The 19,183-nt window shown below is 38.1% G+C and overlaps 2 long non-coding RNA genes across 3 annotated transcripts in view; one reads left to right on the top strand and one right to left on the bottom strand.

Moving 5' to 3' along the window:
* Positions 1-17,154, top strand: part of LOC146761555 (uncharacterized) — a 29,387-nt gene extending 12,233 nt beyond the window's left edge. The window contains exon 3 of the long non-coding RNA XR_014944238.1: positions 16,829-17,154. This is a non-coding gene — a long non-coding RNA (uncharacterized LOC146761555). The remainder of the gene's footprint in view (positions 1-16,828) is intronic.
* The window catches only part of LOC146761554 (uncharacterized), a 37,281-nt gene continuing 19,743 nt past the window's right edge, over positions 1,646-19,183 (bottom strand). For both annotated transcript variants that reach the window (XR_014944236.1, XR_014944237.1), the window contains exon 3: positions 1,646-2,432. This is a non-coding gene — a long non-coding RNA (uncharacterized LOC146761554). The remainder of the gene's footprint in view (positions 2,433-19,183) is intronic.

The raw sequence follows: 19,183 nt of genomic DNA, 5'->3' as shown, positions 1-19,183 counted from the left end.
GCCCTATTTGCACAATATTAGCAAAGACCAAAGCTCTCATCGGAACATGTAGGGCTTTGCCATGTACATTGCCCATAGCTGTCTGCCTGCTCTCTCCAAGGGACGAAGAGGCTTAGGGGAGCAGTGGGGTATTCAGCAAAGAGTGAGGCTGAGCCCTCTTCTCTTAGCCAAGTCGTTGCCTCGTGGTGCTGGGAAGGCAACAAAAAAAAAAAAAAAAAAAAAAAAAAAAAGAAAGAAACAAGCACCGTGCCAGACTGCTCTGCAAACAGGTTCCAAAACGGAGTCCTAAGGCCAAATGGGAGCTTAGCCAGAAACCGTGACTCGCTGCCTGGCTGCCAAGTCTCAGCACTGCTGAGAAAAGTCTGACTGCTCTTTTTTGAGGTCTTCCAGCTCCAAGCTCTCTCCTATTGAGTTTGAAAGAAGTCCTTATGGTGATTTCAGCCCAGCTGCTACACGTCCATCCAGTGAAGGCCCTCAAGTGAAAAATAAGCCAACACAACCTGCAGCAAATATATGGGCATCTCCTACGCTCCCTGCAGAAATATGTTCCTGGATGTGGAGTGAAGGTTCCAGGAGTCTGTTTTTCATATCAGTTATGCATGAGTGCAGGTGTCAGATCCTGCCAACACCTGCATGCATGTAGGGGAAAGCAGACAGGAAGAGTGGGCAAAGGTACATTTCCTCCTCCTTGAGACGGTTCTCAAGACTGCGAGTGGCAGTGCACACAGATCTGTGGGTGAGCACTCCAGACAAGATGTAGTTGCATCTTTCCCATTTCATCATGACATATCATTTTATCAGCCCAGAGGGTATCAGCTTCCTTCAAAGTTATTGTTTAACTTCCAGTAATGCAGCCCCCAACTTTCTTCAGACAGAAACCTCTCAGCAGTTCTTCAGCATCAGAGAACTCTGGAAACCAGCCACGGGTCAGAAAACGCTGCCCAAGGAAGAGGGCGATGAAAGTACCGACACTTTTGTTTAAACAATTTGCCTTCCTTTTCCCCTTGAGGAATAGCTTATAAATCGTGTACCTGTCAAAGCAGTGCCAACACACTACTCAGACAAATTTCTATTCTTGACATGAGCATGTGTTTGGCTGTGCTTCCAATAGCTGGCTGGAGCTGTGTGGGTATGAGATGCATCCAGACAGAGCATCTCTGCATTCCAGCAACCACTGTCTGGGACTGGGCAGGTCTTCTACTGCAACTAAAGCATCTAGGCCTGATTCTCAAGTCCCTTGTTAATTAAACATTAACAAGTTGCTGAGGATTTTTTTCTTTTATCTTTTTCACCTTTTTTTCTTCCCTTCCTCCCCTCCTTCCCCCCCTCCCACCCCCCCCCCTTTTTTTCCCCTCTGCTGACAGCTTGCAAAAACCATTCCAGAGCAGAGCAGATTAGAGGGAAGCAATGGAGCAGTGAGACTGAGACTGCTGCCACTGCAGCATGAGACAGACAGTCCAGTTCCTCTAATTGATGGTGCTGATAGTGAGAAATGGAGAAGCTTTGAAGCTACTCTCTCTTTATTTATTTCAGAAGCACCTGCTTTTATTCACATGTTTTCCAGAAAAATCCACCTAAGGTCATGTCTGCTGATTTGGATACTACCATCTTTCAAGTATAGGAAGAAAGAAACAGGAAAATGCCATAAAGACATCAAAAACTTTTTCTTTTCTTTTTTCTTTTTTTTTTTTTTTTTTCCTTTTTTTTCACCAGGAATCAAATTTCACATAGAATATTTTCCTAAGATTGGTTGAATCACTTGCATCTATTATTCATTCATCTACCCTAGAGTGAACTTTTCTGAGAGACCAGCTCCTGGTGACATATTTCATTGTGTCATCTAGCATAGCATCCGATAAATGAAGTGTTTTAGTAAGCAGAGTGCCTACCAAGCAATCAGTAGTAAATCCACCAAAGGTTAATGAAGCTTGAAACTACAGTCATTTTTGTGTGATGGCCTCTCAGCAACCCTTTGGAAAGAGACATCTTTGTGGTGTGAGTTGCAGAGAAACCACTTCAGTTCAAATGAGGTATGGCTGGAGAGTGGAGGCAAGCAAGGAGAGGTGGTGATGGGAGTAAAAACACGCAATACCTTCTGAATTTCTTTTCTTCTCTTTTCCCCTGTGGTTTTAACATTCTCTCTTCTGCAAAACCCTGTATTCCCACAACAATGGAGAAGTTTACTGTGCTTCTGTTACTTCCTGCTTTGATGTTTGTTTCAGATATTTATCTGCCTCTTGAAAAGGGTCTGGCCTTCTTTATGTCCAGGAATTAAGGTGAAATCCTTTCGTCATCAGAGGAGTAAAGGCTACCTCCTAGGATGCTCATGCTTTAGAGTTACACCAGAGGAATAAGATGTGTGATATAGTTGGATTTCACTCTTGTTGGATATTATGTAGGTGCAAATGGATGGGTCTGCATGACTGGGTCACCTGCAAAAATCAATGCAAATGCAGGCTCAGAGTTTTATAGATTGTTTTTCATTGCCTGTTTTCAATCATTCTCTTGACCAACATTTTTTTTTCTTGTCAGATTATACAACATTCTTTTATATTATTATTTTTAACTATGCTATTTTCCTAAATTATTGCAACGATTCCTTATCATGTGTTACCACAGTAGGAAAAAAAAAAAAAGTTTGTATGTAGTTAATTAAGCAGATTAGAGCATAGCTATAAAGATCTGCAAAAATTAAATTGATCTGCCATGATGGCAGGACAATCACTTGAGAGTTCTCAATCATACTAGCTACCACAGAATGTACAAAGTGGGCAGTTGTGCAGGTTAGCTTATAATGACAAAGGGAAACGAAGGACAGAAGAGCTTTGCAAATACATGGTGTAAATATGTAACAGAGAAAAATATGTTACATTTAATAAAAATAAAAATAAAGATAAAGATAAAATAATAAAAATAAAAATAAAAATAAAAATAAAAATAAAAATAAAAATAAAAATAAAAATAAAAATAAAAATAAAAAACAAGAAGTGATAAGATTCTGTCAGCTGAGATGTAGAGAAGAGGTTGTTTTCATGTGTTGCATTTTCCTCTTTGTATAAAGCCAGTTCTGACCTTAGACAAGTGCTAAGGCTCTGCTCAAAGTCCCACTTATCTGCATCTTTAGTTACACAGATAACTAAAACTGACCATAAGCTTTTTTTATAATCTGACCCAAAGTCCTGTAGATTTAAAGCCATCTCAGGTGTATAAATAGAGAATGATGATAGAGGGAAAAAAAAAAAAAAAAAAAAAAAGAGCTGAGGGAGATAGATGTGCTGTATTAATTAGCTAGAAGTGGGAGTAAATAGCTTCTTAATAGAGAAATATTACAAAGGGACCTGGAGAAGTTGTAGGGATTAATTAGATAATCTTCATAAGGCACTTTGATTATTAGTACCCCTTGCATAGTTTCATTTCATTAAGCATTTCTTTCGTCAAACAAAACAAAAGTTCATTGTGAAGAACTGATATTTTCTCAGTCAAAAAAAGCAAGAAAAATTTTATATCTATAAAGACTTTCTTTCATTCTCAGTGTTGACATGCCTTTGTGTGTAGATGCTTGTCTTCATAGATGTGTGTGAGGGTAATAATATATGTGTAGAAGAATATGCACTCACACAACATCCCTACTGGGACAGAACTAAGAACAGTTTCCATAAAAAAAACAAGGGCTTCCATCATTTATTTTCTGCATTCACAGAAGTGGTAAGAGAAATGAAGAATGGACATGAGCAGGTGAAAACACTTTCCATTTTACAGTGCTAACTCCTCTTTATTAGAATCTGGATGGGAAAGAAGAAAATAAAAATCTATTGTTCATTTTCAGTTTGATCACCATACCCATCATTTTACATACTGCATGCTTTCCTCTTCCAAGGGCATATGTTGTATTTATTCTGCAGCTGCAGTATATTGATTTTGGACTACCAAGTTCAATGCAGATGAGTGACAAACTAAATAAGCTGCTGGGTGACTGATAAGTAACCGTGTTTAATCTCTTGGCTCCAAAATGAAATCCCATAACTCATTTCAACTGTTTTAGTTTTGGTGCTCAGTCAAGAACATACAATCATGTTATTACTGTTTTTTTCTTATGAAAGTAAAGAACAATAGTAGAATAGAAGCTTTCATGGAAACTTTCAGTTCTGCATTCTACCTCTACCAGAGTACACATGGATTCTGAATTTATGCTAATGTGCCATTATAATGTAAGTTAATTGTATTAGATGCAAATATTCATTCTCATTTCTTTTGCGCTGCATTTACTGTTCAGTTTCTAAGTATGTTACTACTCTTTTCTTAACAGCTGAGGTGTTTTCTAAGTACTCATCCACTGGATAGATGGCTGTCTGCACAACTTCTTAATTCATTACTCTGGGCTTTAAAAAATGTATGTCAAGAGTGCTTCCTTTAAGAAATTTCATATTGTTATTATTGCATAGTAACTTGTGAATAAGTTTTCTATACAGTTCTGTATTGTATGGTGAGATAGACACATTTCCTTATGTTTTTGTAGAATTATTTCATTAGCTCTCCTTGCAATACAAAACACTGACCTTTAAGCAGTAGCAAGCAGTGTAGATCTTACAACATGCACAGTGAAATCTTAAGGCAGAAAAATCAGCCCTTTTATATTCCAGCTGCAATAGTTTATCCCAAACATTATCGAGAAGAAAGTATTATAAGGCTGGATAGTTCTCCTCCACCTTTGCACAGCTGGACAGCAGAAGAGCTGACCAGCTGCAGCACAACACAACAGTGTTGAATGAATTGTGATATCTGAATTACAAGACAGTTGAGAGCAGAATATGTTCCATGAGAGGAAAGATCGTGCAAGCTCATGCATTGTAAACAATTAACCCTCCTGAAACCAGGCTACATCTGTAGAGGAGATGTGGCAGCAACACGGCTGGGCACACTCAAGTTCTTTTTACCTAACTGCTGTGTCTAATGATACCAGAGAAGTCCTCCAAGCATCTGACATCTATAATGCAAAAGATTTACTGCTGTCAAAACCTGGACTAGCTACAGTAGGGATGGAACTGCCCATAGGCTCTGGACTCACCCTTTGGTTGAACAGGGTAAATTCCTATACTCTAAAGTTTCTCTTTGCCAGCAGATTATTTATTTATTTATTTGTTTATTTATTTATTTATTTATTTATGAAAAGGAATGGTCATGGTTCTCCTGCTTGCAGATATTTGTATAAATAGCCCTTTTTAACATGATAGCAATTTTTGAGTATTGACAACGTTTTTCATATAGAAATGTGAGTCTTTGCCTGAATGCAGTAAAGAATAAAATTGTCTAAGGAAACAAAAATTTCCTTCTCTGGTTAGGAATGGGAATATATATAATCTGCTCATGTGGATGCCACCTGACTGAATGGCATGAGATGCAAGGGGTAGGAAGCATATTGACAACCTACTGAATAAAAGCAGTGAAATTAGTTTGATAAAATGCTACTTGAACAGCACTTGGCTGGGGTTTGTTCTTGCTTTCTTTGCTAATGGAAAACAAGTTTCAGCATGGAATGGCTGCCTGAGAAGCACTCATTAGGCAAATGTGCAGGGTTTTTGTGTTGTCTGGTCAGGTTGATTGCAGGTTACCTAAACTGAGGCAGTGTTAAGCATGTTAAAAAATTATCAGGCATTCCAATAACCTCAGGCTAAACTTGAGTTTGCTCCTGTAGAAGGAGACTGTGATAACAGCACCAATCAGGCAATTATAATACAGTAAGGTTCACAGCAGAGGTGACTGGCTGTTTGAAAAGTGCTGTGGCATACAATTTATGACATCCTTTATTTTAACACTGCTCAGTATATTCTGTAAATGCTTTAATGGGCTTAAGCCAGTTTATTCCTTTGTTAATGGTCCGTGATTGCAATCAGGCATGCCCCACAGACAGCTTCACACTTCCGTGTGAGGTATTATTTGATAAAAACCCTAATCAATAAATCTAATTTCTTCTCTTGCCAGATACAGTTACATAACGTGTTTCAATTTAGGCCTGGATCAGTTTCCTGGAATGCTGAATAACCTGTGAGAATAGGTGAGAATGTGTAGACTTTATAGCAAGCTGACATTCAAAATTATTACAATTTACACTTAGCATTATTACATAAAAAAATAATAAAAAAGAAAACCTGTCCTTGAAATTATTTTTATCTTTTACTTTTCCACAGCATGGAAGATAGTTAAAAAGGGTAGTTAAAAAGGTTATTCACTTAAATGAGGGAAGAATTTATAATGCTGAATTCATCTTCCATTGTCCTTTATAACCCCATTATGAAGATACAGTCACATACTACAGAGTCACCAAATCATAACCCAAATAAATAGCGTTTTTTGACCTAAGATTACATAATTTCTGGAAGATGGACAGTTGGATGATACGGGTGCCAACGAAAATCATTCCTTATACAAAGTATTACTGGAAGTCTTGTGAATCTTTCAACCTTTAGGAAAATGGTTAGATTAGCCCAGATATTGATAGGGAAAACTGCAGAAATTAAAGTGGCTAAACACTGAAAATTCTACCCCTGCTGCTTCTGTTTGAAGGTTTCTTTACATAATCCTCAGATCCCTAATTTTTCCGAAAATGGAAATTCCTCTAAAAATTTCTTTGGAAGCATATTTTTTTTCACCAAAAAAAATTTTTTTTCACCAAAAATATGCACATATATATATATTTTTTTCATGAAGTCAGTTGCTGGTAGTTCTGGGAGCCTTGAGCTGTCAGCCTTGTGCAGGCTACCTTGAAGCAGTGCATGGAGAGGATTGGGTGCCTCGTTCTGGGTCTTGGTTCTGATTCAGGGACTGGATTTCTCAAAATGAGATATTTCATTAGCTTATCTGAGAAAGAAATAGAAAATATATATCACCAAAAGGTTATTTATCTTAAATAGGCACCTCAGGTAGGTGAGATTAAACACTACCCAGGGATGCCTGTCTATCCTAGCTGACTATAAGGGGAGTTCAGCCTGGATTTAGGTAATTAATTTTTAATCTCTGAAGCAGATAAGATCTCACTCTTGGGTTCTTTGATCCATTATGGTATGCAGCCAATCCTACAGCCAATGCCTGGGAACCATGGGCAGTGTTTTGTACATTCCTACGGTGGGATAGCAGTAGGTGTCTAGTGGAGGTTAACAACTTTATCTAAAATACACTGAAGTTATTAGACTTCAGTGACTTTGGTTTGTGAACTACTAAGTTTATATGCATGTAAGTGCATCTCTGTGTGTGCTTGCCTCTGTGTGTGTGAATATATATATATATATATATTAAGATGACACATATGTGGTACTCTTTTGTAATTCCTTATTTCCCTGTGTAAGTGGCAGATTTGGTTTGTTATTCATCAGTCTTTATCTTCATTTAGTCTTATTGCACAAGGAGAAATGCTGCATCTTTTTTTAATTGATGCTGGTGGTAGTAGCAGTAGTAATTGTTGCTACTGGCCTTACAGGCACATCTTTATAGACTATTACCACTAGAATCACATAAAGAGATTAATATCAAGCACCATAAAATACAAAGAAAAATCATCACTGTTATGCCCAGAGCTAAAGAAAACTCGTATCTGCATAATATTTTTTTCTGTGCCTTGCTTTTCAAAATTACTCAAATGAGGTTTTAGGTAATATCTATAGACAAATAATTACATGGCAGACAAGCATTAGGACCAATGTTCAGGTACAGTGGCATTCCACTCACAAGTGTGTAGAAGATCAGTGTGTTCAATGCACTGCAGATATCTATGTCCATGGCATGTAAATGGATTCAGGCTCTGAGCAGCATGATCTAGCTGTTGTATATCTGCATTTATTGCAGGGGAGTTGGACTACACAGCCTTTTAGGATCTCAACCAACTTAAATGATTCTTTGATTTTCTAATTGAAATGGAGGAGGAAATCCTGCACAAAACTGTTTTCATCCATGACCTGAGCAGCTGGCCAGAAGTTTGAGGTTCTTGCAGGTTAATCCTGCTGGAGAAAGCCATTGATGCTACTCTACTAGCAAATATGTGCACAGACCTGTTTTCTTAAAAAAAAAAGAAAAAAAAAAAGAGCAGTTTCAACAAGTAGAGGCCATTTCCTTGCCAATAGTATGAAATCTTTTCTGCCAGAATCCTACAAAGACTTTTTCAGGGTACCTTCCTGAGGGCAATGTTATTGTGTGTTTTTGGGCATATCTCGATAATTCCTCCTCAGGCTGTTTCTGAGCTGAGATTTTCAGTTTGACTTTTCTCTCTTCCATGCACATATTTATACATACACATTCATTTATCTAGCTATAGAGCTTTAAATCCCGGGGAGATACAGGACCTTTTTTGCCTGAGGTAAAGATCTGAGTCAATACTTTAGATTTGGAAAATACTGCTATTTCAGCCACCTGCATCCATAAAAGAACTTAGTGGAACATAAATGAAAAGTAGAGAAGACTCTTTCAATTAAATTTAAACTGTTCCATAGTGATATTAAAAGAATTTTTTGTAGCAGTCTCCAGGGGCCATTTTAGCGAAATGACTCAACATTTTGGGGCTATCTTTGCTCCTACATCATTCTCAGAAGACAAACTGAACTTTTGGGTGATGAATGTTTGCTTATTAGAGAGAAACGATGCTGTAAAGGTCCAGCAGCTAGTAACTTAAGTATCACATGGGGATGGAATTTTTCTAGATGAAGGCCTGAAATTTTCAGAGGATAATAAGTGTATGTCCTTGAGAGTTTTAGATACATTAAAGAGAGTTTCTATCCAGCTGGTAAAAAAAAAGAATTAATAAAGATCAAGGGTCACCTCAAAAACTTTGTAATTCAAGATATGGAAAGCATCACAATTTAATTTTCTCAGTAGATATCATCACTAGTCTCAGAATGCTTAAACCAGGAGATGAGCATCCCTCTGGAGTAAAATAAATTACAAAATAATTATTTTGCAACAAAAACCAGTGCATTTTGGAGATAAATAATAACCTCCTTGTACTTAGGCATATGAATTTATATCAGAACCTGTGTCAGTTCATAGACCATTCTACAAGCATTAAGAAATTTAAGAAATGTATTGCTACAGCAAGTTTCAATTTTTGCTTACCTTTCAAATGAAGATCATATTCCTAATTTGGGATGATTCTTTATGGTAGTCTTTGGCAAGAACAAATTTCTTACAGATTGTGCCTCATGGAAAAATGTGTTTTCTGATTCAGTTCAATTTTATTGTACACTGATCCTTATATCAATCATTATAGAATGGATAGCATTATTCCACTATAGTATGCAACTGTGATAATACTGTACCACTGCCACTGTGTCTGTGGAATGCTACAGGGTGGTAATCAAAAACCCCCTCAACAGATAGTTCAGATATTCAATATCATTTTTTTTCTTTTTTTTCAACATAATTTTCTATATAAGTTTTCTGTTCAAGACATTTCTACATATCAACTGATTTTTTAAAAACTTTTCTAGAATGGAAAAATAAATGTTTAGTTAAATATGAAAGGTGGAGCATGAAAAATAGTTAGGTTTACAGCATGAAAGAGTGGTATGCAGATACTTATTTTGGTTTAAAGTGATGATGAATGAGTTTGATCCTTCCAGAATGATCAGACTTCAATAACCACTTAAATAAAGTGAGTGCATATTCCATCAGGTCTCCACTTCAACAGCATTAACAGGGAAATAGGCTATTCTTGCCAGGATATTTTGGGCACAACCAACATGTAATCAGAATACATAGACTCGCCCTTCCAGAAAACAACTTTTCTAAGAACAAAAACCCTAATGATGAATGTCCTACATTATGACATCAAGTTAAATATATCTGCAGGATATTTAATTCTTCCTTACGAAGGCTAATGCATATTATGAACAGAGTTATTTGCATGATGTAAGATTATAGATACACACAACAGATACAAATTACAGATAAGGTTACAGATACACATAACATTGAAGAAATTACATATAATTACATACAACATATAAAAGCCTGCTATGTTGTGTATTCAGAAGGCTTTGGCCAGTCCCAAAACTAAGACAACTGAACCTCAACTACAGTTTTTAAGATCCTTTAGAGTGACTCATAAAGTTAAGCTAATTTGTGGGCAAGTGGTACCGTCTGCTCTAGGAAGTGAAGGCAGATGATAAGAATCTTATCTGTCATGAAATCAACCTCAAACTTCTGTGCAAAATCAATCTTATTTGCTTTGGAGTTTCCCAGCTGCCAAACATATCACAAAACATCTCCTGTAGGAAGAAGGTTGTTCTAGATTTGTAGGGCCATAGCTGGACTTATGTCCCAAACTAATTGTAGATTTTACTCTAGAGTACATCTTTGATACAGCATTGCTGCACTCCAATGATCAGAGAGGAAAATAAGAAGAAATCTGTTTAAAAGCCCATGCTTTTTGTTTTAAGTATTTTCTTTCTATTTTTTTTTTCAATTATATCATTGTAGAATAATAATATATAGTATGTTTAACCGTTGTCTACATATTATGTAAACATATTAATATACATCTGTATATTACTGTATGTATCAGATTAAAAATGGTGTGGCTTATAAAATTTCAAGTGTTTTGTATTCTAATTAATAAGAAATTAATTCACCTAAGTCTTTTGTTGTTTGTCTTACCAATAATGTGATTGGTATCCAATGTCAGTGTATCTAACTGCTTTCCTGGAAGATGATTTCTAGTAATCAGTTTTACATGCAGTTCTTTGGCCTTCTATGCGTGTGGTCCTTACACAGAAGTCATTAGCATTCTTGCAAAATATTTTTCTATTGCTGTTATCCTCTGCTCACTAAATTGAGAGATCACTTTTAAGTTATTTGATGCTCACAGTAACATGATACAATCAGCATCTATCTAGCAGCAGGACTTCAAAGAGAAATCACTACTTCCCCTGCCACTCCTGCCCTATGTTCGGCAGCTCCTGGAAGCAGCTGGCTTGCTTTGAACTCAACTATAGCCTCACTTCAGAGCCAGCTTAAAGCTCTGATACAGCATGCAAATTGGTGTAGCAAGGTGGTGTAACCCACTGGTGAGCGGGTGTTACAGGGCCCCCTGTGCTGACCCCTGGCATCTGGGAGTTGTTATAATCCCTGACCACAGCTCCCTACTTCTTTAGTTCACGCTGGCATAACTCATGCTTTTCCTTCTGCCCATCCAAGTTGAACCTTGGTAAATAATGCTTGCTGTCAAGTGTTAGGACTATTGGGAGAGGACTATTGGGATCTGGGAGAGTCTCTATTAAACAAATGGAAGTTCTTTGAGTAGAGGACATGCACAGGTAGGAATCTGATGCCAAATAATTTATTTCCTCGAGTTTTTCCCCATAGCTACCAGTCCCTTGACTATCCATGCTGTGTATTTATCATTTCATGCTCCTCTTGAGCTATATTTAGGAGCAAGCCAGCCTGTTCCTTACAAGAGGAGACCGGCTTGTCAGATGGTTGCCCTGGGGGCTGTAATGCAGTCTTCACCTTTCTTCAAGCACTTTTAACTGAGGAAACATATGGGTGCCAAATGTCAGCCAGGAGCTCTCTGGGTCAGTGATGTGGTTGGAGACACAGCCGTTCCAGTATTAATGGGGACAGCCATGGGCAGGGCCAGTACAGGCTGCCGTGGTTGGACCAGAGGGCCCTCTACAGAGGGAAGGCTGTTAGCAGCAGATGTATTCAAAACATATGGGAAATCATAGAGAACCCTTGTTGGTATGTTGCTTGGATCTTCACTTTCTCCTGTGAATGTCCCATGACCAGCCTTTCCTTATCAGCCCCGTTGGGTTTTTTAAGGCAAGAAGCCTTTGAAAACACACCTGACTGGGTTACAGCCAGGGCAGTGGGTACACCTAGACTTTAAATCAGTTGATAGAAGGTCTTGAGCAGAGGACAGAACAAAACAGACTTTATTTGTTTTGGGAATATAATAACTTCTCTACAAATGAAACAAGCAGAATATCTGACAGATCCCTGAACAGGATTTTAAACTGTGTACTGGGTCAGAGCTGGTTATAACTCATCATTTTTAACATGCCTGTTGAGTGCATATCTGCTTCCTTCACTCAAATCCAAGAGTAGCGAGCTTTGACTTAGAGTATGATTATCAGCAAAGTATCTTTGACTAATGACTGTATGGTTTTGATAAATCTATTCACTGAAATATGATAAAGAAAAAGGAGTCCCTTTCTAGTAGAAAATTTGTGTGTGTTTTTGACACTGTACATACATAATTCCTGGTAGTGGTCCCCACCAGCCCAGTAAGATGAAATCTCTACATGAATCTTTAATGAAAAAGACAACATTTTCTGTCTGATGGAAGCCCTTGAAGATTTGTTTGTACAGGAGCTTCAAATGTGAACCAACACCTTCTGGAGCCTCTGCTAAGATGATACAGGACTGCTGCATAATTTAACTGAAACAGAGAGACTTTGTCTTAAAGACAATAATGTTTTAAACAGCATAAAACTTACTTAGAAAAACAAGCCAAATTCTTTTCTACTCATCAGCTGCAATGACAACTTTCAGGAGATGTCAGACAGCTTCACGGTTGGTGTGGGCTGTAACAAGGCTGATGGAGACCCTCGGCAGCAGCACAGGGAATTCCTGGGGGCCCCATTTTGCAGTGTCCTCCAACAGGACCAACTCGGAGCCAGGCAAATGATTAACATGGAATAAACCATGTACCACATTTCAGGAAATGAATGAAAAGCAGATGGCTGGAAATCATGGTGTGGAAGATAGCTCTTAAGAAAATCTGAATCTGTATGGTGTTTTGTATGCACATTCAGGAGTAGCAGAGTATACACAGAAATGTGAATAACAAGAAGGAAAAGAAGAGAAAGGCCCAGAGCTGAGAAGACCTTTCAGGGCAAATGAAAATCTCCAATGTACATGGTGTATTTGTTTTGCTAACTGGCATATATTTTTTTTTTAAAACTAGACAAGTAAAGCATTAATACTTGACACATTGTGGACACAATCATGCCCTAGGAAAAAATGCCATGAGCAAATACAACCTGTTATAAATCCTTTAGTATGTATTACTTTCCTTACTTACATATAATTTGAACACATTCATCAAGTCTTCACTGAAGACTTAACTTCCTTAACATCTCTCGTCTAACACTTCCGGTAGCTATGGCCATATTTTCTCCATTTGCAGTGCATTCCCCTTTTTTGAAGCACTTCAGTTTGCCAAGTAGCAGCTTAGCACAGAGGGTCACAGAGCAGGGAAGAAGCTGTGATTCTGCAGGGCAACCCAGTGGGATGCTCCCAGCAGGGCCCCAAAGGTCCTGCCCCACCCTGTGACCCAAAGGGCTGGGTTTGCTGGTCACACAAGGCAGCACAGCATGATCTAATGCAGGGAAGTTGGAAGCAATGGAGAGATTTGGTTAAAATTGTGCAATTTCTGTGAGGTGACAGGACCTTAGTTACCTAGATGTGGAGCAATTAAATAAACAGCAGTCATGAAGGAGAAAAACTGTCCTCTAGTTTTGTTTATTGCTTAACCACATGAGGAGGAATGAAATGGCTACTCTGTTACTACATTATTTTACGAGGGCTGAGGATCTGGTCATTCAGTATAATTTAGCAATTTTCCAATCCCTTATTCAGCAGAATATAGTCCGAGGTGACCTCTTGCATGAACCTCCAGGGGCCACAGAAACTGAATACTTCCCAAGCTGACCATCTGACTTATCCTTGTGAAAAGTTACTCTGTATTAGAAGGTCAAAAGAAAAAGAGAAGAAAAGGCTCCTCAGCAGGGAGCTGCCCTTTGGGATGTTAGGTAATTTAAATTAACTGGCACCATGCTGAGCAGCTTACATTTCTATATCTGTATGTGAGTGGGAACAGCGCAGGTCAAAGGGTCAGCCTCTTCTTCAGAGGGAAGACGTCCCTCCCTGCCCCTTCTTCACTGGGCACGATGCTGAACATCAGCGGTTTCTTTTAGGGTCTGCTCCTGCATTCTGCATGTCATGGCAGAATACATGAAAAAGTGAAGGTAATGACAAAAGTCAAAGGAGATTCCTCTTTCCCCTCACTGCTGCCATCCAGGACTCCTTGTCAGAGTTGCTCAAAATCCTCACATTTGCAGTAATAAGGCCTGCTTCCTTTCTTTGGGGGGGGGAAGGGGGGGTGGGTGGGGGGGGTGGGGAAGGGGTAAGGAGGAAGGAGATTTTGCAGAAAGTTAGCATTAACTTGTACATCTACTTGAATGGAGAAATTAGAAGTAAATGGATAGAAAGAACTATTAGGAACTTCTTAAAATGTCTGACCTCTTTCTATGGAATTAGAAACAAGTTATAAAAAGTCAATGAAGTTTTTTTGCTTACAGAGCAATGGGAGTTTATGATGATCTTGTAGCTTCCCCTCACATGTCCTTTAGGAGCCAGAGTCTCTGGCACAGTGTCAGACTTTCTCCATGATGTTGAGATTCTGCAGGCTCTACCCAGTATAGGTAAAATGGAAGAAACAATAATTCAAAGTGATTTTGCAGTAAATTGTCTCATTTATTCTTGGAGAAGTATTTTGACACTCATGTATAAAATCAGCATATTTTTTCAGGAGGATCAGAGGTTTTTCTGAGGTTTTCTGAGGTTTTGTTCTTACTCAGATAAAAGGTTTGTTTTGTTTTGATTTGATTCTGTATGATTTGATTCAGTTCTGTTCCTATCAGCAGTGTTCTATGCTTAGAATGGTTGTTTTTAGTTTGTGTTTTTTTCTTTATGTCTCTTCTTTCTATTTGAGAAACAAGGGGAGGAAGTTTGCATGAGTTTTTGAGATGTGGGGGTTTGTTCATTTTTCATACTTAGATTTTCTATGTGTTTAACTAAGAATGGGAAAGTCACAGAAATCATCTTTCACCTGGAAGAAAGGACAGTATTCCACAGTCATATTAATTAGTTCTGTGATACTCCATCCTCAATTCACTGTAATTATCACTAAGAAACACAAGAAAATGGCTAAAATATTTCAAGCAGGACACTTCTTTATTACAGTTCATGACTTAGCTGCAAAACAACTCAATATCCTCTTTCCATGTATTTTGTGATGTAAAAAATAAAAAAAAAAAATGAATAAATAAATAATTCTTAAAAGGATTTCAACCAATTTTCCTTTGAATGCACTTCCCAAGATCTTGCAATGCAGTACTGCAGCTTAGCATACCTTTCAGGCTTTTGAAGTTCCTTGTTTCCAATTGGTGTTTCACACCACGTCAGAGGTGTGTATTATCTCACAGTAACACAATCTTGTCATGTCTTGTTGCCTAATTAAACTCCTGCATACCAACTAAATCTGTTAATGAATGTTTTGCTAATAAGTTTATTAATAGAAGAATAGGTCAAACTGATTTGGAGCCAATAGCATATCTCTAAACAGAAGATTGCATTAGAGACTGAAGTCAGGACTGTTTATTTCTGTAATTGTCCTGTCACTGAACTGTTGACTAGTGCTGTTCTATAATTCAGGAAATCTTTCCATTGTTCTTGCCAGACTGAACTCCAGAAAAATGTGTCATAGGTTTCAAATTATTATATAGATTATGATTCTGGCCGGTAATCAGATGCAAAAGGAGGGAGGGGGTATGGAAACGAAGACTGAAGTGTAGAAGTGATGAAATCTATGCCACATCTTTAAATGCCTAAAGACTCATATGTCAAGCACTGATGGTTTCCTTGTGGCCAGTGACTGGAAGAATGATCCATCTCACCTGACTCTGACACTCATTTTGGAAAGGAGGTGAATTGCCTTCCAAGGCTGCTTGTTTTGGTGATGGAGCCTTGAGTGGTGATGAGCCTTGAGTAGCTAGTTTATGATTTAGACAAGCAGCATGTAGATATCACAATCCTGTAGACGAATCCTACCCTGTACAACAGCAAATAATTGCCTGGCAAGTAATTACCCCATAGACAAAGGGAGACATACCAAGGCTGACATTTGCCAACAGGTTTAGCAATGAGGGTGTGGTAGCACAGACTGCATAGTTGTGACACTATGGACAATTTGGTCTACACTTTTCTAGCCAGACCCGAGATCTATGCCATTGTTTCTTCCCTGACATTGCTGTCCATGCTTACTGAATTGGCAAGATGCACCCACACCCTTCAGTCACAGCTTCCACTTGCATGATAGATGTGCCCTAAATCTGTAAACCACACATGTCAGGGAGTACATAAAGCTGTTTTGTCTTCCAGTGATCATGACTGATGTTGATCTTGTCAGACAGTAATTTCTTTCCAAACCAAAATGTATTCTTTGGATTGGAAAACAGCCTCCTTAAATTGCACAAGAGAGCATCATTCCTACCAGGCTTCCCAGTTACCAGGAGACAGACCTTCCCTTGTCCTAAATCCTGGGACAACCAGCTCTTGAGAGAAGTTCAAACCTCTGTTGAGTATGTGCCCTCTTGGAGAAATAAGATGACTGATTTCATATTTCTGTGATGTTAGGCCCCTGTACTGGAGGACTCAGATGAAGCCAGAGACCAATAGTAACACAGTTCAAATAATACCATCACAGACTAAACAGCTGCCAGCAATTGCCAGATGACTATAGTGAAGATCCTATCTTGATCTGTAGATGAAAAGAGCTAAGATAAACGACTGAAATGTTTATGTAAACCATCACAGGGACCCAAGAGCAAACGTGATAGCCAGACTATTCTCAGACATATTAACAGCCCATCTGAAGTCGTTAGAGATTATCTTTATCCGATCACTGTGTCATTGGAGTAAAATACAATTAATCAATACCATAACACAGTTTCAATGGGAGAAAAGGCATAACTTCATGCAAATATGCATTTTGTTTTCACAGAATCACAGAATGACCTGGGTTGGAAGTGACCTCAAGGATCATGAAGTTCCAACTCCAACAACCAACTTTTCCTCTGACTAACCCTTGCTAAACCTCAGCCCTGCAGCCTCCAGGAGGCTGCACTGCCAGAGAGTGGACCTCATTGTTTTCTTCTAAGTATCATCTATGTGGCAACAGTCACTGGGCTGCAGAGCTGTTGCATTCGACCATTAATGAAGGAGATTGCAGTTCACCTCATCTTGCTATCACACACCATGCCTCTCTTGGGATTCCATAGATAGTTAATATGTATTAAATTAAAAGTATTAAAAGTATTGCTACAAATACATCTTGCTTTTCTTTGCATTTTTCAAATGAGTCCAGAAGACACTTTGAAAAGGCTGGATGAAGTCTAAATGAATCTTAACACAGGGAAAAAAAATCTTTGGTTTTCTGTATTGCAAAATAGAGTTAATTCAAATGATTTTTTCAAAAGCAAAGTGCTGGTAGAATCATAGAATCATAGAATTACCTAGGTTGGAAAAGACCTCGAAGATCATCAAGTCCAACCGCAGCCTAACCATAGTAACCTAACTCTAACAACCCTCTGCTAAATCATATCCCTGAGCACCACAACCACATCAGACACTACCTAGCATAGAAACCAAATTGTCACATGTACAAAATGCTGTAGTTCCACTGATTTCAAAAGAATTACACTCTCCAATAGAGAATTAGATGTTTGAATACATTCTGAATAGATTTTTTTTTTTTTATTTTCATTTTCATCTTTTAGCAGAAAGGTTTGAATCTTTGGGGATTTGAAAGCATACCTTATTCCTATAAAAAAATGGAATAACTGCACATGTTTTTCATCCTTTCATGGCAAATGGGAGTGCAACTCTTCTGTGCAGCTCTACTTACCAGAAACATTCTCAGTTCACTACAAGGAACTGCCACAAAAAATGTTCTGTGAGAAAGAGTGGGAAGATGTGGACAGTATGTTCATGACCACATATGTAAGGGAAAATGCATACAGATGTATTGCAAAGGCTCTGCAAGTGCACTGACCAGCATGTGGATTTAAGCTATGCATACTAAGGAAGCAAAGCCAAATGTGCATAGAAGTTAAAGTTAATTTATAGCCCACTAAATATGTAGCCTCAAAAACCCATACAGAGGTGTGCTGACCATGAAAACCTTTTCTCTACTAGTGAACATTTTGCTGCATTAGAGAGGGAATGGTGGTAGTCAGAGGAAATAAGTGCTCTTGTAATCTATTGAGCATTCATCCATGCCTAAAGTCTCTGCCCTGCTCTTCCCAAAAGTGCTACAATTTTCTTTTCTTCTCATATCAAAAAAATCCAAAACCTGAGAACCTAAACACAGAGAATGAAAAGTGAGCAAAAGAAATGATTAAAAATAATGTCAACTGGAAATTATATCTTGGAAAAGGTGCTTTGGTTCTCAGGTGTGAAATATATCTCAAAAGACAGCATGGTTTGAATTACTCTTTCCCTCTTCTATCTATCAGCATACCCATCAGTCATGACAAATCAGTGTAAAAGGTAGGAGAATATGTAAGGTCTTTTTTAGGCAGTCTGGACCGGTGTGGGGCTGAAGATGACAGATTTTCCAATGGGCTGTTTATCTTTTTGTGTTTTTTGTGATATTCCTGTGGATTACACTTCTCTCCATCTGATTCTTTTTCTCATTCTGATCCATTCAGAAATGTTCATCCTTTAAAGGACAGTCCTCTTAGGCAGATCCTGTCCTCTCCCTCCCAGGAGTGCTCTTATTAAATAAATAAATAAATAGAAAAAGGTTTGGTTTTTTGTTGTTTTTTTTTTCCCTCTTAATTTTGATGTGTTTTCTGTGACAGCAAATGCCTGCAGTGACAGTATCTCCTGTCTTTTTATCAAGTGTTTGGTGTATTATTGATCATACGTGGATTTGAAGGATGAGAGAAGTTTTTCTCCACAGTATGTATGTTCATGAACAAATTATTCTGGCAAAAAATACAGGTGGGGAGAGATGAAGGAGTCAGGAGGAGAAATACAAGTCAGAAGTAGTTACTGTGGCCCACTGCAAACTAAATAAGGTAAATGATAGTTTGCTTAAGCAGATATTGTGGCTGGCGATAAGTGACTGACTGTTTGAATTCATATGAAATAAGAAGCTCTAAATTTCTCCAAGTCAATCTTATTTTCCAAATAAATATGTAATGGAAATTCTTCTCCATCAGGAAAAAGGAAAAGAGGCCTAAATGGAGAAAGTGAGGGAAAAGGAAAGGGAAACATAAAATTGGCAGCCTTGAAGATGCAGTTATGATTCAGTTCTTGGAGACACTTTGTACCATATAACCTGAGGATATAA

Source organism: Coturnix japonica, chromosome 3 (assembly GCF_054131305.1).
Source record: "Coturnix japonica strain WE chromosome 3, WE-NBRP24, whole genome shotgun sequence".
NCBI classification, from domain to species: domain Eukaryota; kingdom Metazoa; phylum Chordata; class Aves; order Galliformes; family Phasianidae; genus Coturnix; species Coturnix japonica.
Note: the sequence above shows the minus strand (reverse complement) of the source record. Positions and strands in the feature narration are given on the sequence as shown.